The 25,083-nt window shown below is 43.4% G+C and overlaps 1 protein-coding gene across 25 annotated transcripts in view; it reads left to right on the top strand.

The window, feature by feature from the left end:
• LOC123760896 (CUGBP Elav-like family member 4) overlaps positions 1 to 25,083 on the top strand; it is a 1,099,894-nt gene that overhangs the window by 1,073,348 nt on the left and 1,463 nt on the right. For 24 of the 25 annotated variants that reach the window (XM_069329176.1, XM_069329220.1, XM_069329212.1 and 21 more), the window contains one exon: positions 22,225 to 25,083. This exon is cut by the window's right edge and continues 1,463 nt beyond it. The gene's annotated coding sequence lies outside the window, so the exon portion shown is untranslated. Of the gene's footprint in view, positions 1 to 18,020; positions 18,153 to 22,224 lie in introns of all 25 variants that reach the window. The other variant, XR_011229373.1, reaches the window with a different exon arrangement.

The raw sequence follows: 25,083 nt of genomic DNA, 5'->3' as shown, positions 1-25,083 counted from the left end.
TCAGTAATGTTATCAGTATAATACTAGAGAACAAGCAGAGAACACAACTCGCAGGACTCTGGGTCGAAAGTGTCGTTGACCCAACAGGCAGCATGACAGAGGCAAAAGATGTAATTATCTAAGTGTAGTTACAGGATGAGAGCTACGCTCGTGGCGTCCCGTCTACCCAGCACTCTTTGTCATATAACGCTTTGAAGCAACTGACGGTTTTGCCCTCCACCACCTTCTCACCTAACTTGTTCCAACCGTCTACCACTCTGTTTACAAAAGAGAATTTTCTTATGTTTCTCTGGGAGTTTTGTTTAGTTAGTTTAAATCTATGACGTCTTGTTCTTGAAGTTCCAGGTCTCGGGAATTCTTCCCTATCAACTTTATCGATTCCTGTTACTATTTTGAACGTAGTGATCATATCGCCTCTGTTTCTTCTATCTTCTAGTTTTTGCATATTTAATACCTTTAACCTCTCGTAGATCTTGTACTTCAGTTCTGGGAGCCACTTGATGGCATATCTTTGTACCTTTTCCAGTTTGTTTATGGGCTTCTTAAGATATGGGCCCCATACAACCGCTGCATATTCCAGCTTTGGTCTAAATTGGTCTAATTTTTAGTATTTTGCCATCCATGTATTAAAAAGCAATTCTGAAGTTAGAAAGTGTAGCATAGGCTCCTCTCACAATGTTCTTAATGTAGTTCTCAGGTGACAGTTTTCTATCTAGAACCACACCTAGATCCCTTTCTTTGTCAGAATTCTTTAAAGATTTCTCACATAATTTATAGGTTGTGTGAGGTCTATGTTCTCCTATTCCACATTCCATAACATGGCATTTATTCACATTAAATTCCATTTGCCAAGTGGTGCTCCATATACTTATTTTGTCCAGGTCTTCTTGAAGGGCATGACAATCTTCTAGGTTTCTTATCTTCCCTATTATCTTAGCATCATCAGCAAACATGTTCATATAATTCTGTATTCCATCTGGTTGATCATTTATGTAGACAATGAACATTACTGGTGCAAGAACTGAACCCTGTGGTACTCCACTTGTGACATTCCTCCAATCCGATACATTGCCTCTGATTATGGCCCTCATTTTTCTATCAGTTAGGAAATTTTTCATCCATGCTAGAAGCTTACCTGTCACCCCTCTAATATGTTCCAGTTTCCAGAACAACCTCTTATGTGATACTCTGTCAAAAGCCTTTTTTAGGTCCAGATAGATGCAGTCAACCCAACCATCTCTTTCCTGTAAAATCTCTGTGGCTCGATCATAGAAACTGAGCAAATTCGTTACACAGGATCTTCCAGATCGAAAACCATACTGTCTGTCTGATATTATGTTGTTTTTCTCCAGGTGTTCTACCCATTTAGTTTTAATTATTTTTTCCAATATTTTGACTATTATACTTGTCAATGATACAGGTCTATAATTGAGGGGGTCTTCCCTGCTGCCACTTTTGTAGATTGGGACTATGTTAGCCTTTTTCCACACATCAGCTACAACTCCTTTACACAGGGATGCCTGAAAAATCAGTTGAAGTGGAATGCTGAGCACAGGTGCACATTCTTTCAGAACCCATGGTGAAACTCCATCTGGACCAGCTGCTTTGTTCTTACTTAGCTCCTTTAGCATTTTCTCCACTTCATCTCTAGACACTTCTATGTGCTCTATGCTTTTCTCTGGAATTCTTATTATGTCTGTTTCCCTGAAGATTTCATTTTGTACAAACACACTTTGGAACTTTTCGTTTAATGTTTCACACATTTCCTTTTCATTTTCTGTGAATCTATTTCCCATTTTCAACCTCTGAATATTATCCTTTACCTGCAATTTGTTGTTTATGAATTTATAGAATAGACCTGGTTCTGTTTTACATTTGTCCGCAATCCCTTTATAAAATTTCTTTCCACCTCTCTCCTCACTGCTGTGTAGTTGTTTCTCGCATCTTTGTATCGCTGATATGTTTGGGGTTTTGGCCTCTTCCTATATTGATTCCGTTTTTGTAGCTTTTGGTCTCTGGCCCTCTCACAATTTCTGTCGAACCAATCCTGTTTCCTAGTTCTGAATCTGTGCTTTGGAATAAAAAAGTTTTTGCCTTTATCATATATTTCACAAAACTTGGCATACATCTCATTTACTTCATGTCCTAACAGCAAGTCTTTCCAGTCAATTTCCTTAAAGAAAGGAAATTCTGTGACTGTCACCCTGAGACAAGGGCATACAGCAACCTTCGAACCTGCACAAGGCGGGCTAGAACTCTGAAGACGCATCCATTGGTCCACCGAGATGGATGGTGGTTTTTCCAAGGCCTGTAGACTGACTGCTATGGAAAGCCCGGGTAAAGTGTTGCTAACCGGTTTGGACCCGAAGCTAACAAGGGGTGATAAAGACACTGAAATCCCTGCGACATGTACAGTCATGGGGGCCTAGCAGAGGGCCACCAAAATATTATAAGTGGAATGACAGCCTCACCAGGGAGACCCCCACCAGGCAAGAAAAATCTTGCAAAAGTTCAACGTCTCCAGAGGAAACAGGAACCGGCCACCACGTAGATAGGCAGGCAGGAAAACACCTTGATGCCCCAACCCTAATATGCAAGGACAGTACTCACAGGGTGCCTAGGAAAGGGAGCCCTAAGCACATGCAGCCCTGGCACTGATGAGGAACACCTTGCCACCACACACAACAACACAACAGAGGTCGCCATGAAGCCAAAACACTACCTTGGAAATTAAAGCCAGAGAAAACGTCCTCCCTGGACCACATTAGCTAATGAACTAGAGTGCTGAGTAGCCGGCGCAGGGAGGGAAAGGGTGCATGGATGAGTGGTGTGGCAGTGGAGTGTGACGTTTGCTTGTTTCCTTGGGATTAGAGAGAGTTCTACCTCTCTTTTCGGTTTTTAGTTGTCATTTTCCTGTTGCACTTCATTCCTTTATCAACGGAGTGGACGGTCGACTCTGCCTCCTTCCTTGGCTTTGTTGGATGTATGGGTGGCTGGAGGTGGACCTTTTCGCATCAGCCTGGTCTCAGCATCTCCCATTGTATGTGGCACCATTCCTTGACTGTGAGGCTCGCGGTAGATGCTTTTCGGCGGGACCAGTCGAGGTGGGAGCTTTATGCTCTCCTCCAGTGCTGGGGGTTTTGGTCATTTGGTCTAGATGGTCATTTGCAGCCTTCTCTTTCTTTTCTGGTGTAGAATGAGACGGCTGGCTTCCAGAGGGGTCCATTAGTTGTGGATGCTTTGTTGGTTAAGCCAGGGGTGTGTCACATGTTGTGTCCAGTGGCAGCTTTAAGCCGTTACCTGCAGGTCACTGGTTCTGTGCCGATGGATGCTCTATGGGTGGATCTGGTTTCCTTGGTTCCTTGTTCAAGGGCTTGCATGTCTCAGGTTTTCTGCAGTATCATGAAGTCTAGCCAGCCTGAGGTCTACCCTCATGCCCATGCTGTTAAGATATATGCTGCTCTCATGGCAGTTTTTAGCAACATGTCTTGGGTCAACATTCGGGTGTTGGGTTTTGAAGGTAGGAACAGAGTCTTGGCATCCAGGTACCTCATGCACGTTCCGGTTCCTTCCCAGTCGTGTGTGGCTTTGGGGCTCCTGTCGCGATTATCTGTCTCTTTCTTGTCTTTAAACCTGCGGTGCTGCTGCCTCCTGGCTAAGTCCCTCCTTTTTCTTGTCGTTGGGTAGTTAGCTTCAGAGAGTTGACAGGGCTCCCCACAGAAAACCAGCGTTAAATGTATTGAAACGCCATTTTCTGCATGAGCCCTAGAGGCACACATGTTACTTGTTATGTTTCTTTCTAGGGGAGTTATTTTTATCTTTTTGGATGTAGATTGCACAAGTTAACCAGACAGTTGTCTGTTTTGATTCATCTACCTTTCTGTGGCCTTTCCCGGTCGATGGCAATTATGACATACAGTACTTTAAATGTAAAGTGCTCATAGGCCATTGCTCCCAGTGCCTCTCTGAGGGAACCAGGTTCTGGCTCGTGGTCCCCCAGTAGGCATAAGGATGCCTGTGACTGATGACCCCAAACTACAGTGTGTCCTCACTTGAACAAATTATTAAAGGGTGAAGCAGATTGGTTCCAGTGCAGAATTCGTTTCATCCGTCTGGCCCCAACAACGTTTCTTCCTGCCCCCCCCCCCAAAAAAAAAATCTGGTGGTTGGGGTTGTTGTCAGAAGTCTGGTGGTTGGGGATGGTGTCAGAAGTGTGGTGGTGGGGGAAGGTGTCAGAGAAGTCTGGTGATTGGGGATGGTGTCGTATTGTAGGTGAAAATACGTAGGTGACGTATTTTGGCCGCAATAGGGTGAGGAAGTCTGGCAAAAGTGAGGCGTCAACAGAGCAAGCTTTGGAGGCAGTCTGCTCTACCCTAGCTGTCAGGCGGGAGTTGCCACAAAGATATTATTACCGAATTATTTCAATGTCTCTGATTGTTTTTGTTTTTTGTTTTTGTTTTTTGTTTTTGCAGTATTATTATTCAATAGTGTGTAGTGTGATATATTTATATAATAAAATGTGTGAACCATCGCTATACTCAAAAGTATTGTGAGCATATTAGTAATTCAACTATTATGTTTATAAAACAATAAACAATTAATTTTGTTATTATTACACTATATACACGGGGTGATATATAAGTATCTGCATGTTTTGTTCACCTTAACTTTACAACTAAGTTGGTATGGTAAGTTTAGATAATGACAGAGGTTGCTTCACAGTCAGCTAGTGCTCCCTCCCTCCCTCACTGGTTCAAAGCCAGATGCACTAAAATTCCTCCTCCAGCTATACTGTTTGTGGTGTTATTACACTATATACACACATTATATATATGTATCTGACAGAGGTCACCACACACACACACACAGCTGGTGCTCCCTCCCTCCCTCCCTCACTGGTTCAAGGCCAGACACACTAACATTCCTCCTTCAACTATACTGTTTGTGGTGTTATTACACTATATACACACATGTTACATATAAGTATCTACATGTTTTGTTCACCATAACTGTACAAATAAGCTGGTATGGTGCCCAAAGACCATAGTGGCCATCCTTACACAACATGAAAAGTCATGCAGGTGACACCACCTCCTTCACCAAAATGGCATCTCCCAACATACTCCTTTTGCTGTTATTACACTATATATACACGTTATATATAAGTATCTACATTTGTGTTCACCATAGCAAACCACTAAGCTGGTATGGTGAGTGCAGACAGTAACAGGTGGCCACACAGGAGTGAAAGGGAAGGTACTCCATTGGATAAGGGAGTACCTAAGCAACAAAAGACAGCGAGTCAATGTGTGTGGTGAGGTCTCAGATTGGTGAAGTGTCACCAGTGGAGTCCCACAGGTTTCAGTTCTTGGGCCTATACTGTTTCTGATATATGCAAATGATCTACCAGAGAGAATTGACTCATTCATCTCAATGTTTGCTGATGATGCAAAAATTATGAGGAGGATTAAGTCAGAGGAAGATAGTATGAGGCTACAAAATGATTAAGACAAACTGAATGAATAGTCCAACAAATGGCTACTACAGTTCAACCCGAGCAAATGTAAGTTAATGAAACTAGGCAGTGGAAACAGGAGGTCAGAAACAGGATACTGAATGGGAGATGAAGTCTTCCATGAAACGGACAGAGAGAAAGATCTAGGAGTTAATATCACACCAAGCCTATCTCCTGAAGCCCACATAAAAAAATAACATTGGCAGCGTAGGCAAGGCTGGCTAACATCAGAACTGCCTTCAGGTACCTGTGTAAGGAATCATTTAGAACCTTGTATACCACATATGTAAGGCCAATTCTGGAGTATGCGGCCCCAGCATGGAGCCCGTACCTTGTCAAACACAGCACTAAGCTGGAAAAAGTTCAAAGGTATGCCACTAGGCTAGTCCCAGAACTAATAGGCATGAGTTACAAGGAAAGGCTGCATGAAATGAACCTAACTTCACTGGAAGATAGGAGAGCTCAGGGAGACATGATCACTACCTACAAAATTCTAAGAGGAATCGACAGAGTAGATAAAGATAAATTGTTTAAAACAGGGGGGGGGGGGTTACCCGAACAAGGGGACACAGGTGAAACTGTGTACCCAAATGAGCCACAGGAACATTAGAAAGAACTTTTTCAGTGTCAGAGTAATTAATAGATGGAATGCCTTAGGCAGTGATGTGGTGAAGGCAGACTCAATACACAGTTTCAAATGTAGATATGATAGAGCCCAGTAGGCTCAGGAATCTGTACACCAGTTGATTGACAGTTGAGAGGTGGGATCAAAGATACAGAGCTCAACCACCCCCCCCCCCCCAAGCACATCTAGGTGAGTACACAGATTCGGCAGACGACGCTTCCAACCTCCCTCCCTCAGCATTTCTCTTACCACCATACTACGCACAGCACAAATTATCACAACAATCCTGCTATTATCAGAATCCTGGTCATTTTTATCGCAGTCAGGCTCTTCTGTAATGCTATCATCCCTAAATAATACCAGTTACATATATATTTTTACATTTTTTAGGCGATGCCATGGTCAAAAGCTGAACAGCAGTGCTGTGAGCTCATGCTGCATTCGCAAGCCTTTGTGGCTCACTGAAGCTCTCACACAGAACTCAACAGAAGCTGTTGGACCTGTAAATTTGTAGACCTCATTCTGGAAACATTCTTGTATCAACATGTTAAACAAGCTACGAGGATGAGGGAAGGGGACGTTCCCTCCATGCTAGATTTGATATTTACCAGGAAGGAGGAAGAGATATTTGACATTCAGTACCTTCCTCCCTTGGGTAAAAGTGACCATGTCTTTTTGGGAATAAAGTGTGCAATGCGTTATAAGCTGGAAGAAAATAAGGAGGTTGAAGCAGTTGAAAAACCAGACTTCAGGAGAGGTCATTATGGTGACCTTAGAAATTAGTGAGTATAATTGGACAGACTTGATGCTAGGCAAGGAAGTGAATGAGATGTATGTCAAGTTTTGTGAAATATATGATAAAGGCACAAACAAATTTATACCAAAACAGAGATGGAGAACTAGGAAACAGGATTGGTTCAATAGAAATTATGAGAGGGCTAGAGACCAAAAGACACAAAAATGGAATCAATACAGGAAGAGGACGAACCCCCAAACATACCAGCGATACAAAGATGCGAGAAACAACTACACGGCAGTGAGGAGAGAGGCAGAAAGAAATTTTGAAAAAGGGATTGCAGACAAATGTAAAACAGAACCAGGTCTATTCTATAAATTCATAAACAACAAATTGCAGGTAAAGGATAATATTCAGAGGTTGAAAATGGGAAATAGATTCACGGAAGATGAAAAGGAAATGTGTGAAACACTAAACGAAAAGTTCCAAAGTGTGTTTGTACAAAATGAAATCTTTAGGGAACCAGACACAATAAGAATTCCAGAGAACAACATAGAGCACATAGAGGTGTCTAGAGACGAAGTGGAAAAATGCTCAAGGAGCTAAGTAAGAACAAAGCAGTTGGTCCAGATGGAGTTTCACCATGGGTTCTGAGAGAATGTGCACCTGAGCTCAGCATTCCACTTCAACTGATTTTTCAGGCATCCCTGTGTACAGGAGCTGTAGCTGATGTGTGGAAAAAGGCTAACATAGTTCCAATCTACAAAAGTGGCAGCAAGGAAGACCCCCTTAATTATAGACCTGTATCATTGACAAGTGTAATAGTCAAAATATTGGAAAAACTAATCAAAACTAAATGGGTAGAACACCTGGAGAGAAATTATATAATATCAGACAGACAGTATGGTTTTCGATCTGGAAGATCCTGTGTATCGAATTTACTCAGTTTCTATGATCGAGCCACAGAGATATTACAGGAAAGAGATGGTTGGGTTGATTGCATCTATCTGGACCTAAAAAAGGCTTTCGACAGAGTTCCACATAAGAGGTTGTTCTGGAAACTGGAACGTATTGGAGGGGTGACAGGTAAGCTTCTATCATGGATGAAAAATTTTCTGACTGATAGAAAAATGAGGGCAGTAATCAGAGGCAATGTATCTGAATGGAGAAGTGTCACAAGTGGAGTACCACAGGGTTCAGTTCTTGCACCAGTGATGTTTATTGTCTACATAAATGATCTACCAGTTGGTATACAGAATTATATGAACATGTTTGCTGATGATGCTAAGATAATAGGAAGGATAAGAAATTTAGATGATTGTCATGCCCTTCAAGAAGACCTGGACAAAATAAGTATATGGAGCACCACTTGGCAAATGGAATTTAATGTTAATAAATGTCATGTTATGGAATGTGGAATAGGAGAACATAGACCCCACACAACCTATATATTATGTGAGAAATCTTTAAAGTATTCTGACAAAGAAAGAGATCTAGGGGTGGTTTTAGATAGAAAAATGTCACCTGAGGACCACATTAAGAACATTGTGCGAGGAGCCTATGCTACACTTTCTAACTTTAGAATTGCTTTTAAATACATGGATGGAGAAATACTAAAGAAATTGTTTACGACTTTTGTTAGGCCAAAGCTAGAATATGCAGCTGTTGTGTGGTGCCCATATCTTAAGAAGCACATCAACAAACTGGAAAAGGTGCAAAGACATGCTACTAAGTGGCTCCCAGAACTGAAGGGCAAGAGCTACGAGGAGAGGTTAGAAGCATTAAACATGCCAAAACTAGAAGACAGAAGAAAAAGAGGTGATATGATCACTACGTACAAAATAGTAACAGGAATTGATAAAATCGACAGGGAAGATTTCCTGAGACCTGGCACTTCAAGAACAAGAGGTCATAGATTTAAACTAGCTAAACACAGATGCCGAAGAAATATAAGAAAATTCACCTTCGCAAATAGAGTGGTAGACGGTTGGAACAAGTTAAGTGAGAAGGTGGTGGAGGCCAAGACCGTCAGTAGTTTCAAAGCGTTATATGACAAAGAGTGCTGGGAAGACGGGACGCCACGAGCGTAGCTCTCATCCTGTAACTACACTTAGGTAATTACACCCGGGCATGTTGCCCACGATTTTTTTTTTAATGGCATCTGTTTGTTTATTTATTTATTTATTTATTTATTTATTTATATACAAGAAGGTACATTGGGTTTGTGAGAATACATAGCATAGTATTTACAATCTTGTAAAGCCACTAGTACCAGCAGCGTTTCGGGCAGATCCTTAATCTAATAGATAATTTTAAGTAGGTAAATTCTATCAGAATTAATAAAATGATAACAAATACATTGCAAGAAAAAAAAATGAGATGAGAGAGATTAGTAAGTATATTAAAGCACATTGGTATATTAAAGCTCTGATTGATTACATTGACAGGTTGATTGGTAATTTAAACAAGATTAATAGACACCATACATCATTGACAGCTCTCCATTTGTAGAGTGAGATTATGTTTAGCATGTTTAGGGAGTTAAACAAGGGAGCTGAGTGTTGTTTGAAAGCAGAATTTGTTATTATTTTGATAGCAGATTTTTGCTGGGTGATGATGGACTTGAGGTGGTTTGCAGTGGTTAACCCCATGCACAGATACCATAATTAGGATAGGGATAGACTAGTGCATAATATAGAGAGATGAGAGCAGAGTTAGGTACATAATATCTGATTTTGGAGAGTATACCAACTGTTTTAGAGACTTTCTTAGTTATGTGTTGTATGTGGGTACTGAAGTTGAGTCTCTTGTCTAGGTTTATAAGAGCCCTAAGGAAGCTGAATGTTGTAAACTCCGTGTAGCCGCGGGACTTTTAAATCTTGCATGGAATCCCCACACATCATATGATGTGGTGCGCAATTCCGTGGCAGTTACTCACCACATCATATAATGTGTTGTGCAGTTTAAGGGTTACTATAAATAAGGAATACACAAAGTAATGTATGTATAAGTACAGTACATATTAATGAGAACAAATGTTGATGGGTAGAGGCTGGCTGCCCTCCCACCCACCCATCCCTCCCACCCATAATACATCTCACCACTGACACCACCATTTATTAACCACTTAACTGCGCCAACCAAGTATTCTTGGTCGGCTGGAAACTGCGGCAACCAAGAAAACTCTTTTTGATTTTTCCGTACCCATTCTAAATGTGTGCAAGGTTGGTTGTGTGTATGAAATGGACTCTTAGGACCTCCAATGAGAGGCAGCCATCTTGGAAAAAATTCCCAGAATGCCCTAGGGCTGCTGGCTGGGTTAGTACTGAGTGAGCAACCATGGGTGTCGCATGTGCCTCTGGCTACCAAACACCTGTCTGACGCGGTGTTGAAAGAGCGTGCTCTGTCTGTGAAATTCCAACCTTATTGTTTGAAGAACATAAGGGTCATAATATTGGTGAAGCTAGGTGCAATATGGACCTAACACAAAGGTCGGATGCAAGTGATACAGCACCTATGAGGACGATACAGCGAGCATATCCAGTTGTAGCTCTGAGCATCACCCTTGCTCCTAAGGTACTATGCTATCTGCAATTTATTTAGATGATACATAGATGAATCATTTTCTGCATTCAGTGCTTATGCATACAAGTAGCATAGATGAACAGTGTTAGCTGCTTCCATGGTGGTGTTTTCCATAGATATTTTCAAGAACACCTGAATATCTTCCTGAGTGACGGACACTCTTTAAGGCTAGCTGAATCTCTTTTTGACTGACGGACACTCTTTGAGGCAAGCTGAATCTCTTCCTTTGTGGGACCATACAAAGCAATCTTTTTCAAGACTACCTTACAAATTTATCTTTTCCTATAATCTTTTCAATACTACCTTACGCTTTACAAGCTTGGCTACATACCACCTACAAGTGCTAAAGCCAAGGGTGTACGTGAGTGCGTTATTTGCAAGCACACATAATGAAGAAACAGGAAGCAAAAATTTATCTGTACCTGGTGCACTGAGAGCGAAGTCGCGCTGTGTACCATGGACTACTTCGTTGATTATTTCTCACTTCCAAAGTACAGAGTGTGTAATACAGTGTGTTACTGTGTAAATAATGTGTGAAACTGTACATATTGTAATTTTAGTAAATTTTTAACAAGTAATATTGCGACAATAAACATTTATTGTGGACACATTACTGACACATGTATGACAGTTCCATGGAACAGTATGAACATTCTACTGTATACAAATTGTAAAGGACACAAATATGCATCCTATATGATGATAAACAAATAAAGCCGCATTGGAAATGTATAGAACAGATAATTGAAAATATATATGTGGCAACACCCGGAGCTTGAATGGCCCGCGCGACTGTGTCTGGGCGAGTCATGCACGGGCGACCAGGCCGGATGACATCACAGCGCATCTTGTTCACGTCCCCACAGCCAAAGTAAGTGGAATTTGGTATTTATTTTTACATAGACATGTTCAGGGAAGGGAATTTATTATTTTACGAAGAAAAAATAAATTTGGGGAACACTTTATTTCATGCGCACAGGGGGAATTTCACAATAAACTCGGCACAGCAAGGTGGTTAAGAATTCTTCATTTTGACTATGAAATGTGATAGAGCGATGTGTTACAAGCCATTAAAATGGTAAAATTTTCTCTCCTAATTTTGTGAAATGCAGCGAGTGAGTTTAGTATTGAGGCGCCCACATGGTTTCTGAGTCAGCTGATCACTCAGACCAGCAGACCTGGAGGAGGTGTCTCGATTCACCCTTCCTTCCCTGATGCTTCCCCCCCCCCCTAATAAATCCCCTCACCACTGACACCACCATTTATTATGAATTCTTCATTTTGATTATGGAATATGACAGAGCGATGTGTTACAAACAACTGAAATAGTAACTTTTTCTCGGCTAATTTGTTGAAAAACAGACAGTAAGTGAAGCATCGAGGCGGCAGCCGGTGCCAGCCATGTGTTGCCAATTAGCTGAAAACTCGGACCAGAGCTCACCACTGACACCACCAGCCTACCCTGACCCAACATTCACTCCCTGCCTTCTCTGACCACTTCCACCATTGCAACTACCATACATTTGAATGTACCACTGAACATTTAGTACTGAATAAAATTTGTTCAGATCTCCCGGGAATTCGATAGAGTGGGGTTCGATAGAGCAAGGATGCACTGTATATAGTGCATATTAGTTCAGATAGCTTCAGGGAGCCTCTGGGGCTTACCCAGGAAATAGTGTTTTCTAGGGGGGGGGGGGAGCCCCTTTGGCTCCCTGGAGCTTACTAGGCTGATATGCTAATGTCAGACTTTGACATCAGTCATGTGTATGAAGTTCTTATGGGCCTACCGGAAACCACGAGCCAGAACCTGGCTCCCTCAAAAGAGGCAAGGGGAGCCTATAGAAACCCCCGTGTGGTTGGAAGCATTCTGTATTCTATATGCTCGGTTTTTCGGCTGCCCTTTGGGTGCTTGAGTGTTTTGTCTTCCTTGTTTACCTTAGGGTAAGAGGCAGTTTGCACTGGTGGGGTGCAGGGTGTTGCGCAGCTAGTTGTCACCATTCACAGTGGCCGGCTCTGTTCCTTGGGGTGCGTTGTCCTCTTGCGGGGTTTTCTTTTTCTTTTTGTTAATGCCTTGTGGGGAGGTCTTCCTTGCTTTGCCCTCATTGGGTCTGCCTGTGCACTATTAATTCGGGGACCCTGCTAGGTCCCCGTGAGTGTACACGTCTCTGGGGGTTCAGTTTTAGAAAGTTATTTGTTAGTTTTGGGCGCCAGTTAGCAGTACCCTGCCTGGGCTTACCTGGGCACGAGTCCTATTATAGTAAGCCTATTATAGCAAGGACCCTGGGAATCCCCAAGAGGGTGCGTGGGTCCAAAGGATGTGTCCCAGGAGGCCCCCCCCTCACTTCATGAGAGTTTGAGGGTTGCTCGGTTCTCTTGACTCAGGGTGACCCTCACGGTTTTTGCCTCCGTCACGCTGCCTGTTGGTTTGGTGACACTTTCGACCCTGAGTCCTGTGAGTACTGCTGCTTACTGGTGACTCAATTTACCCAGTCCACTGATGATCTTATGCGGGTACAGGCGTTGCATGCACGTTTTAGGTTGTTGCAACGTGCTAGGTTGGTTGCTCACCCAGATGCCCTGAGGCTGGCCCGTTTTGCTTATAGGGACTCGGACTTGGGGGTTGGGATCGATTCGACCTTGGTTCATTCCGCGCCCTCTTGTCCTTCCACTTCTGTGGTTCGTTCAGGTCCCCCCAACACCCTTCCTTGCTCTGAAACGTCTGAGGGTTTCGGAGTCGGGGCAGGGCTTAGATGGTCTCGAGTCTCGGGCGGTCTCGGGGGATGCCCTTTCTGGTGTGGTGACTGAGGCCTTTGAGTCCGATCTCCCTGCCGAAGCCTCTGGGTCTGACCAGTGAGCCCCCTTCTGTTTGGCTTACTCGGCCGCACCGGCCTTTTCTTTGGGGGCCAGTGCTCTGGGGGACGACTCGGCTCCGAGTCCTGAGGAAGGGGATCTTGGGGCTGGGGAGGGGCTGACTTGGGGGCCTTGGACCCCACTTGACCCCGCCTGGGTTTTTCTACCCTCAGAGCGGGGCTGCAAGGTGTGGGATAGTATGTCTTTTCCTCCTCCTCGTACGACTTGGATTTGGTGTCTGCCCCTCCCCGGGTTCGGTTCTGTGTCCCCTCGGGGGCGTTGGTTTCGTCTTTCTGGAGGTTTTCGGCTTCCCGCATCCAACCGGCTGCGGTGCGGGAGGCCCTTGCGGCTTACCTCCTGCGTAACCCGGATTACGCCTGAGTGATGGATCCATCGTCTTTCAGGTTTGGGACTTTGTTCTTTTTCTGGGTCCGTTACGAGGTTCCAGAGTCGTCCTGGCTGGCGGACTGTCCTGTCTTTGCTTTGGAGGCCTGGCATTCCTTCTGTCGTTCCTGCATGCTTGAGTGGTGCGAGGTTTCTCCTGTGGTTCAGGTTTTTCTAGGGGGCAACCTTGAGCACCTCAATGAGTGCTTGTTTGCTCCTTCCCTATCCCGGGATGTTAGTGTTCTGCAGCTCCATGTGCAGGTTCCCTCCCTTTCGGCTGCGCAGGTGGCCGAGGATTTGCATGCCAGGGGCCTCTTAACTTCAGCCTTGCACTTCTTTTCCCTTCTGGATCTGTCTTCAGACTGGCTTGGGAAGGACGTGGGGGAGCTTGGATCTGTTCTGGGGTCCGATGCCTTGGGCTCGGCTGCTCGCTCGTCAGCTGTCTTGTTGAAACTGTTTGCATCGATCTTGCGGGATGCGGTTGTTCAGTTTTATGCTTCCTGGCTCGCATGTCGACAGGTGGTGCTTGCCTCCTCTTTGGAATCGGCCTGGGCCTCTGGCTCTTAGGTTGTCTTCACCCCTTTTGTCCACTGCTTTTTGCTCCAGCGGCAGTGGCGCAGTATATTCAGGCTGCTTTGGCCAGTTGCCGTTCGATGTCTGACTTGTTGATTCTCCGGGGGTCCCGGGAGGATCCATCCTGGAGGGGTCGTGCCAGGGCTCGGGGTTCCTCTTGTCGTGGTAAGCTACTGGTTCCAGGTTCGGGTTTGGCTCCGCCTTCGGACCCGCCTTCCAAAGGAGCCGGTCGGCCGAGCGGACAGCACGCTGGACTTTTGATCCTGTGGTCCTGGGTTCGATCCCAGGCGCCGGCGAGAAACAATGGGCAGAGTTTCTTTCACCCTATGCCCCTGTTACCTGGCAGTAAAATAGGTACCTGGGTGTTAGTCAGCTGTCACGGGCTACTTCCTGGGGGTGGAGGCCTGGTCGAAGACCAGGCCACGGGGACACTAAAAAAGCCCCAAAATCATCTCAAAATAAAAATAAATCTCAAAATAGCCTTTGGCTGGTCGGTGCCGTGTTCACCCTGTTTGGGGTTCTGGGTCTCGTAAGGGGCACCGGCCGTTTCGCGGTTTGCCCCATTGATGGGGCAATGGAGGGGGAGGCTTGTGCTGTTTGCTCATGCCTGGTTCCACAACTTGTGGGCGTTTCGGGTCGTTTCCTTCAACTTGCGGTGGCGTTGGGTGGTCCCTCCTCCCCTTCGGGGGGTTCAGGGCTGACAGGGCAGGCTTTCTCTCCTGCGCTCCATCGAGTCGTCTTGGAGTGGGTTCGCTTGGGCATCGTCGATACAACGTCTTCCCTCAGATGGGTTTCCCATCTGTCTCCACTGCTGAAACGGGACTGTGCGGACCTGTGGTTCATTCTGGGGGTGTTCGATGCAGTTTCTGGCTCTTTGGTGCTGGTTGCTTCGAGTGACTCGTCTGCTGAGTTCTTAGGGTTTGGCTCTCCTGGCAGTTTACGTGCGGGGAGTGTCCAACGTCTTGGCTGACGGCCTGTCCTGTTTCGTTCCCCCTCTCCACAGAATGGACGGTCGATGCCGACTCCTTCCATTGGCTCTGCCAGATGTTCGGGTGCCCCGAGGTTGACCTCTTCGCGTCGGCGTGGTAGCGGCGCCTTCCTCAGTACGTGGCGCCCTTCCGGATTGCGAGGGCATCGGCGTAGATGCCTTTTGGCAGGACTGGGTGAGGTGGGGGTTCCTGTTCCTCTTTCCCCCGGTTCAGCTGTTGCTCCAGGTCCTGACTTGCTTGGAGACCTACCAGGAGAGAGTAGTCTTCTTGGCCCCGTGGTAGCCAGCCCAGCCATGGTTTCAGGCACTGCTTGCCCGATGTCCGAACCCGGAGGTTTTCCTGCTACTCCGCGTCTTCCAACAGACTTCTCCTCCAGTTTTTGAGTACGGAGTTTTTGACTCAAATTATCATCATCTCTGTGGTGATTAGGTGGCTTCCTTGCTAGTGTCCCACCTACGGTTTTTCATCTCGGCCACAGTACGAAGTTTCCTGGCGGTCCTTCCATTTCTTCTTGCGTCTTCGTCGTTGTGCTTCGCTTTCTGTTAAGGTGGTGTTGTCCTTTCTCTCTTGGTTGTTCCAGGACCGTCACCTTATGCCTAACACTGTCGCCTCATATCATGCGGCACTGGCGGAGTCGCTTCAGCTTGCTTTCGGTATTGATGTTACTTCTGCACCATTTTGCAAACTGTCTCGGGCATTGTTTCATCTCCGGCCTGCTCATGTGCCACCTGAGCCGTCCTGGTCATTGGACAGAGTGCTCTCTTATCTTTCTTCTCCTCAGTTTGTTGTGGCCCCTTCGGTTCAGGATTGTTTTTCCAAGGCTCTTTTTCTGTTGGCATTGGTCTCTGGGGGTCGGGTGGGTGAGCTTCATGCTCTCCTCCGGCTCAGGGGTTTCTGCTCTTTTGGTCTTCGTGATGTTTTTTTTCATTTGCAGCCATCTCCCTTTTTCTGGTGACGAATGAGACAGCTCCTTTCCGGAGGGGTCCCTGGGTTGATGATGATTGGTTGATTAGGCCCGGGGTGCATCATGTTTTGTGTCCGGTTGCGGCTCTTCGCCGTTACACTCTGTATTTGCGCGCCACGGATTCTGTGTCCAGGGACGCGCATTGGGTTGATCCGGTTTCCCTTCTTCCCTGTTCGCGGGTGTGGGCCTCCCAGGTTGTCCACAGAGTTATTAAGGCTAGCTAGCCTGCGGTCTATCCCCGTGCCCATGACAATCGTAAGTTCGCTGCTCTTGCTGCCGTCTTTGGCAACACGTCGTGAGCTGACATTCGGGCGCGGGGCTTTTGGTGGTCGAACAGGGTCCTTGCTGCTCGTTACCTTGTGAACGTCCCTGGGCCTAAGTTCCTAAGTTTTTTCCTCTGTGGGTAGTTAGCTCTGGGGAGACGAAGGGGCTTCCCCCAGAAAACTAGCATTGAATGTAATGAAACTCCATTTTCTGGGTAAGACCCGGAGGCTCCCCGGCATCCCTCCCTCCCTCCCTCCGGTCGGCAGTTTTTTGCGTGTTTTTTACATCCAGCCTAAGAACTAAGGGTGGATAGCCGACAGGTAGGTCTGGGGCTTCCCTTTCCCTCTCCCGGGGAGGGGGATAGCTGCGCAGACAACGGCGCGGCGATGTGTGATGTCATGATCGTTTGCTCGTTTCTTTTAGTGGAGTTCTGTCCACCTGTTTGGCTTTTGGTAGCAATATTTTCACCAGAAAAGGGGTTTGTTTTGGGATGCTTACCTTTCTGGGTGCCTGACCCGGTCGATGGCAGACATAGAATGCTTCCAACCACACGGGGGTTTCTATATGCCATTGCTACCCTTGCCTTTTATGAGGGGAGCCAGGTTCTGGCTCGTGTTCCCCGGTAGGCCCATAAGAACTCCATACACATGACTGATGCCAAAATCTGACATTAGCATATCAGGCTAGTAAGCCCCGGGGAGCCTCCAGGTCTCACCCAGAAAATAGTGTTTCATTACATTCAATGCTGGTTTTATTACGCTCAATACTGGTATTTTGCTAAGTGAACTTTTTAATTTTTTCATCATCTTTGTTTTCTTAGTTTGAACCTATGTCCTCTTGTTCTTGAAGTTGCAGTTTTACACATTCTTCTTGGTCTGTTGTGTTGATTCCTTTTACTATTTTGAACAAAGTGATCATATCACCTCCTTTTGTTCTATCTTCTTGCTTTGGTATTTTTAACACCTCTAACCTTTCTTTATAGCTGTTGTTTTTTAATTCTAGAACCCATTTAGCTACATGTCATTCCAGCTTTTCCTATTTATTCACGTGCCTCTTGAGATATGGCACCATACGTCTGCTACATATTCCAATCTTGGTTTCACATAGGTTGTGAACAATTTCTTTAATATTTTGTTATCCATGTATTTAAAGAAATTATAAAGTTAAAAAACCGTAGTGTAGGTTCCTCGTACACTGGTCTTTATGTGATCCTCAGGTGACAGATTTCTATCTAGAACCACCCCTAGAGCTTTATTAGATTGTGAGTGAGAGAGAAAGGGTGAGAGAGAGAGAGAGACAGACAGACAGACAGACAGACAGACAGACAGACAGACAGACAGACAGACAGACAGCCAGCCAGCCAGCCAGCCAGGCAGACAGACAGACAGACAGACAGACAGACAGACAGACACAGACAGACAGACAGACAGACAGACAGACAGACAGACAGACAGACAGACAGACAGACAGACAGACAGACAGAAAGTGGTAGTGCACTAGCTTGGCTGTCATTCCACTAATGGTTGTTTCAGGAATGGTGGCATCTGTCTTCTTCTTCTTCTTGATAATACATGCAGTTTGCTTGAAGGTTCTTCTCCTCTCGGTGACTGCACTAGTGGTTGTTGGGTGACGGGTCACAGTGGTGCATCACTATTGACAGTTAGGTAAGACTTTAGTGATGTTTCATGGATTTACATTTGATGTGAGCACTTTGCAGAGGTGGTTGGATGTTGCGTTGATGCCGTCAATTGCTTGCTTTTGTTCCTGTTGTTGCATTGTTTGTGTATTCTATGGTTTGTAGTGAGGATAGTATCAGTCATGTGTGTGTTGTTCAAATTTTGCCCAGCTTTTTGGTGGATTGGAAATATTTAGCAAGTGCTTTTATTATTATTATTATTATTATTATTGTTATTATTATTATTATTATTATTATTATTATTATTATTATTGAGCAAATCTGTAAGAGCCGTGATGAGGGTTCGAACCTATGCTTTGGGTGTTACCAGGCACACACGGTGCATAGGTTCACCTACAGATTTGCTCATTGATGCATCACGATAGGTTCTTGTTTAAAGTTGATTCTGGTGCTGTGATGTCTGAAGCAATAGAGGAAATGTCCGATTGTCTTGGAACTTTAACCGTGGATGCAGTTTTCATTGATGTCTGTCTTGTATCTGTACTTGTGTACTTCTAGTTTACTGTCTTGTCACTGCTATATCTGTTTTGCAGATTTTGGTGCCCGGTATGTTTCCAAGCTTCCCATGTGTGTTTTTAATGGTTCCATAGTGTTTTGAGAAGCATGATGCTTTCTAGTTCGCTGTGAACTTTTGGGTAATCATGAATTTTAAGGCCTCTTTCCATGTTTTATCGGGGATTTGTTCATTTGTGATATATGTTGTGGCATGCAATGCTTTACCTAGTTCGTCAGTAATTTGTTTCTGGAGTATTCCACATTGTGTGCTGAGACCCATTGTATAGATATGTTGTATCATCTGGAGTGATGTTAGTGCTGGAGCTTGTAACGTACGATTATGTTACGTTGTTGAGTAGATTAGATACACGGTGTTTAGTGGGTTTTCATATTTATTTAGTAGTCTTAGATACAGCAGTGTCGTAGACGTTGAGACGGAGCTTGGAGCAGGGCAGAGAGCTGAGTGAGGCCGGAGTCGCGGAGCTCTATGTGGGAGAGCGTTGTACCTCGATGCGGTCCTAGTCTGCTGTCTGTTCTGTGTCGAAGCTGTAGCATCTTGGGGTTGATTAGAACTGCATACGCCAAATGCTACATTCTTGACTGTGGAAACTGTACTGTTGGCTATTCTCATATTGCTTGCATATATTCGGTGACTACACCTCAGCTTCCTCCAACAGGATGCAAAGAGTGTTACCTGTAATTAGGGAAAGGATTTGAGTAGTCATAATTAGTTTTAATTAGGTTTGTCATTAAGGTAATGAGATGTTGGAGCAAGTATAAACATTACTCGCTGCAAGCTGTAGGCTGGGGTAGAATACCTCTTTGCATGTTTTGGAGCACTTTGCAATGAACTTAATTTCTCTTCCGGAGTCGCTGCAGATTGTGCATTCACTGACTGGTAATTTAATATTAGTTTTTGAACCTGGTCTGGTACAGAACACACAATTCATCTGTGAAGATTAATAGTTGGTTGCTTGAAATGGTAATGTAAAATCCACATTGCAGTCATAACAGAGGGTTTATTATTGTTCAAGGTATGGGGTTCATCTACATAGGTTGTAGTTGTAGTAAGAAGTCTGCACTTCGGAGGTGAAAGTTGTGCAATATGGATGATTTTGGTGCTGATTTTGGGATGTTGTCTACTAAATACTGGTGTATTTAGATTTTTGGCTTGTTTTAATGCCATGGTAAGAAAGGTGCTATGATTGGTTGAGTTTAACTGTCCTGGAAGATGGCTAAGTTTGCTTAGTGTACCCTTTTGTCATGAACTCATAGATGAAAGTCAATCCTCTTTCAGCTTGTCATTAGTTACAAGGAGCTTCCTGCACTATTACTTCCCTAGAATGTAACTCTCTGATGTTATCTAGCATCAGAAGGAATTGACAAGAAGAATGCAATATATATTCAAACAATATTATATTCATATATATTATATTTTATGCAATATTATATTCAATATATATTCAATTTACAAGAAAAATGCAATATATATTCAAACATACTCATAGTTGTGGAATTGAAGAAGTCTGGTATCACCCGAGGATCACATAAAGAACATTGTAAGGAGCGAATGCTACACTTTCCAATTTTAGAATCATTTTTAAATACATGAATGATGGAATGAAGAAAATGTTCATGACCTTTGTGAGACCAAAGTTTGAATATGCAGCGGTTGTATGGTGCCCATATCTCAAGAAGCACATCATTAAACTAGAAAAGATGCAAAGGCTTGCAGCTAGATGGCTTCCGAAACTGAAAAACAAGTGCTACGAAGTGAGGTTATAGTCATTAAATATACCAAAGCTAAAATACAGAAGAATAAGAAGTGATATGATCACTGCATATAAAATAGTAACAAGAATCAACAAAATTGACAAATAATAATTTTTAAAACTGGAACTATAAGAACAAGTGGGCATTGGTTCAAATTAACTAAACAAAGCTGTCAACAAAATTAGAAAGTTCACGTTTGCAGAGTGGTAGACGGTTGGAACAAGTTAAGTGAGACGGTGGTGAAAGCCAAAACTGTCAGTAGTTTTAAAGTGTTATATGACATAAAGCACTGGGAAGACAGGACACCACAAGCATAGCTGTCATCCTGTAACTGCATTTAGGTAACTACAATTAGGTAATTATTTAACTGAACAAGCAGAATACCAGAGCCAGCACAGAAAAGCGGCAACCCTCCATGCTATAGAACTGAGCTTGGAGACACCAGCTGTTTGTGGGCTACCTTTCCCCTCCTCATCTCCCCAAATGAGTTGAGGAGGTAGGGAGATAGATCTCACACTACTTTTGAGAGAATTTGATCATTTATTTACATAGTTGGAGGAAGTTCTAAAAGTGAGTTTCGAGGCTTCAGTCTCTATTGAAGCCAACAGAGGTTTGTTTTGACTCTCTGACTTTCTGATTATTTGTGTTAAATACAACTTGCTTCCCTGGTGATGTGGCAAAAATAAATGGCAACACTCCTTTCGCCTCTATGAATATTTTAATTAAAATTTCTACATACACTCCACTCTCACACTCTTGTGTTATTTACACTCAAAAGCTCATTATTTGCAATTCTAAGGTGCCTGCAATAAAATCTTTGGTATTTCCAGAGTCTTGACAAAATCACTGCAAATATGCCATGCAAATAGATACCCAATACAGTGCATCCTCACTCTAGCGAACCTCGCTCTAACGAATTTCCTGATCGTCCGAACTAATTCCATTCTGTACTAAATGTTCAACGGAACATACAAATGTTCGATTAGGCAAGGATTGTTCGTCCAAGAGGTCCCCGAGACCGAGCATCAAAGGTCATTATGGGTCATCACCGAGTTGTCATCAACTATGATTCACCAGAGTGTAAAAAGTTGTACAGTGTTTTATTTTGCTTACCCATTTTCTATGAGGAGAAGGGGTTAAAGGATGATAAAATGGTGTCAGGGGAGGCAGGTGGTGTCATTGGTGAGAGTTGGTATCAGTGGTACAGGAGGCACTACTGACCTTTATTGTCAGTCGTTGCGGTTTAGTATCATGGGCCAGGTGGTGGAAATTATTCTCATGGGAAGCAGGTGATGTCAGTGGTGGAAGTTGTTGTTGTCTGGGGAGGCAGGTGGTGTCAGTAATTAAAGTTGTTGGGGGAGTTATGTGATGGAAGTTGTCAGGAGAGGCAGGTGGTGTCAGTAATGGAAGTTGTTGGGGGAGTTATGTGATGGAAGTTGTCAGGAGAGGCAGGTGGTGTCAGTAATGGAAGTTGTTGGGGGAGTTATGTGATGGAAGTTGTCAGGAGAGGCAGGTGGTGTCAGTAATGGAAGTTGTTGGGGGAGTTATGTGATGGAAGTTGTCAGGAGAGGCAGGTGGTGTCAGTAATGGAAGTTGTTGGGGGAGTTATGTGATGAAAGTTGTCAGGAGAGGCAAGTGATTTCCAAAGATTTTTATTTACCAACCAAAATATTTAATAATGTTAGTGACTGTTTTATTCACTTTGTATATGTACATATAAATATATGACAACATTTACTGTAATTAAAATTACCTCATAATTTTTTCCACAGAGGTATCTGATTGTGAAGCTGTTCTTGAAGAAGATGGCTCTGTGTTTATCATAGCTTGAATATGACATTTGTATGAAGTATTAGGAATCCAAAGCCTAGGTTGTAAGTAAAAGTAGTGAAGAAAATACTTGAAAAATATAACTTCCTCTGCAAGATGAACATTATTCCCATATTTCTATACTACAAGTGCTACATATACGAGTCCAGAGAGCTTGAGTTGCTACACAGGCTGCGGGAGGCCTCAGAGGTGGCAAGAGACGGTTACTAAAAAAAAAGATAATTTTTTTCAAGAGGTTGAAGGAAGTCCACAATTGAGGCCTGTGCTACTGTGTACACAAACTGTATATATGCTGTACCGAGTTATTGCACGGTACCAAAAAAAAAAAAAAAAAAGGATTTGGGACTAAAGGTCCCTCTCCTCTCACATGTTGATAGCCATGTTATTACTGAGAGTATGGAAACAATATTTTTAATATTAATAAGCCTTCTGTTAAAGTTATATTACGTATCATAATATTTCAACTATATCATATTGTTAAGAATAGTAGTATACTTAAGACGTGCTCTATCAGCTCTGCGCCATTTTGTGCGAGTTGGCCGGGTGATGTGGATCTCCCAGCACCGGATGTGTCCTAACCCGCCCCGCTGACGGGTTGCTCCTTCAGGGTACTAAGTGTTGCGTGTCTCGTGTCTGTTGCCTCACGCCCTGCGCTGTGCCCGGGCGCCCACGCAGCTGCCACCCCCTTGGCTGTCGTCTTATGGCTCAGTAAATGCCCATGTTTTTACCTGGTAGTCTGTGGGTGTACTGTCCACAAGTGCTTAGCTTCAAACTGGGCCGCTGTAGCAGTGATGCCACGTGCACTGGTGCTCCTCACGCCATTTTGCGTGCCGTGTGGCCGGGCGGGGCACGACCCAACCTACCAGACCAGGGCGCTAAGGTCTCTTCCCAGCTCCACAGTTGGACAACCAAAGTGATGGCCTCAAAGGGTTTAGAGGCCCCTAGTCTAGTGTCAAACTAGAGGATTAGCTTCTCTATACCTGTAGATGCCTATAGATATATAGATTAAAGCGCTAGATAGCTTTCAAGTATAGAGGAAGTCTCATAAAGACACAGTGTATATATGCTGAAGGTAACTTGGTAGGACTATTGACCCTGCATTTGATCATATGTACAGTGGATAGCATATTCACTAGACTAAGGGTACCAACGCTTATCTCCAGTCAATTTTATATCATGATATATTTTTAAATCATTTGTATCCAATGGTTTAATAAGATTTGTGCATTTCTTTGTGGCTTAGATTTTTAGACATCTGTATGTTTGTCAGATCAAAGTGGCATTATTTTCTAGTCAAGGTGTACTTGTTATTTTTTTAAAAAGATTACAATTTTTGCAGCGATCTTTCATCTATGATCTCAGACATTCCATCTAGTCATTATTATTGTTTTAACCACCTTCTTGGGGAACATAATTCCCTTACCCCTCCCATTTTTAATATACTGTATGTCATCCACATAACTTTTGAACCATTGACAGAAATGTGCCAAGAGAGTTCAAGATGATTTCTCCATTACCTGGTCTATTTTATTTGTTTCATATATTTACATGTTATACACCCTTGTGGTTTAGGAGTAAGAATTACTGATTTCTGAAAGAATGAAGCTGTTTCTCTGACATAGCATATCTAGTCCAATATGTACATACGCACCACAGTCACGCTGCATTATGTTAAGGCTGCTGTGTGGAAGAGACTGCATTTATTTGGATGTTTACTAGACTGTCTGCTTTTGATAGATGGATTGTAACTAACAGCAAAGTTCCAGTGCCATAAAACTAAGACTGGGATCAAGGAGTATGTTCTATAAACATAGTAAGAATATGATTTTCTTACTATAATATAATTATCATCATCAGCATGATGATAATGACTGAAATTCTGAATACGAGTATAGATGATTTAGAAGTACTGTATGGTGTAATAGGAAAAAACAATCTTTCCCACAGCAGGCTAATGTAATCAGTCTGCGCCATTGTAATATTACATAGGCCCTATTGCCTTGCTCATGTTGGCATCTTGTTTAAAATTGAGATTAGGATTTGTGTCATGCTTAATGTAGCATCTCAGAATGTTTCAAAAGAAAATTCTTTACATTGTAAACAAGATGACAATAAATGAGTACAACAGGGATATTATTAAGGATTGTAAGGAGATAGCCACACCAAAGAAATAAGAGAAAAATACTTAAAGAATAGTTTTAGTACATCACGTTTAGAAACTGCGTAGCATATAATTTATTATCATTTATTTATTTATTGCTTATAATTTATTAATACAATTGCCTAAAAGAGAGTGTAATCTACAATGGTTAGTTTCAAGGCAGTATGAAATCTAGTCGTTTTGGGACCAATTTAAGTGTCTTTTGGTCAATTCGTGTAATATGGTGTCGTTCAGTAACGTGTTGTATTCGTTTGAAACTTCCAATCCATTTTTGAGGTATGTTTATAAAGGCCTTGGACTATCATAAGATACACTCTCTAGTATATTGCTAATACTTAGCCCCTATAAATTTTAAGGATATTGGTAAATGCCTGCATATTATAGAGTATTCATTTTCATATTAATGGAGGATATCAGGAGGCCTATACCTGCTACTATGAGTTGATTTTTCAGCAAAATGTCAGGCATGTTGATGAGATATAATGGTAAATTTTCTGGACAAGCATCTCAATGGCTCAGGAGCTGAGAATACTTGTGCGTCATATAGAAATTATGAATATGTGTGGACTCGTTTCCACCAGAATGGTATAAAGTGTTTCCAGTGAAGACGGCTGGTGACCTTTGATGATGACTGCCTTTG

Source organism: Procambarus clarkii, chromosome 3 (assembly GCF_040958095.1).
Source record: "Procambarus clarkii isolate CNS0578487 chromosome 3, FALCON_Pclarkii_2.0, whole genome shotgun sequence".
Lineage (NCBI taxonomy): Eukaryota > Metazoa > Arthropoda > Malacostraca > Decapoda > Cambaridae > Procambarus > Procambarus clarkii.
This window is presented reverse-complemented; position numbering and strand designations above follow the sequence as displayed.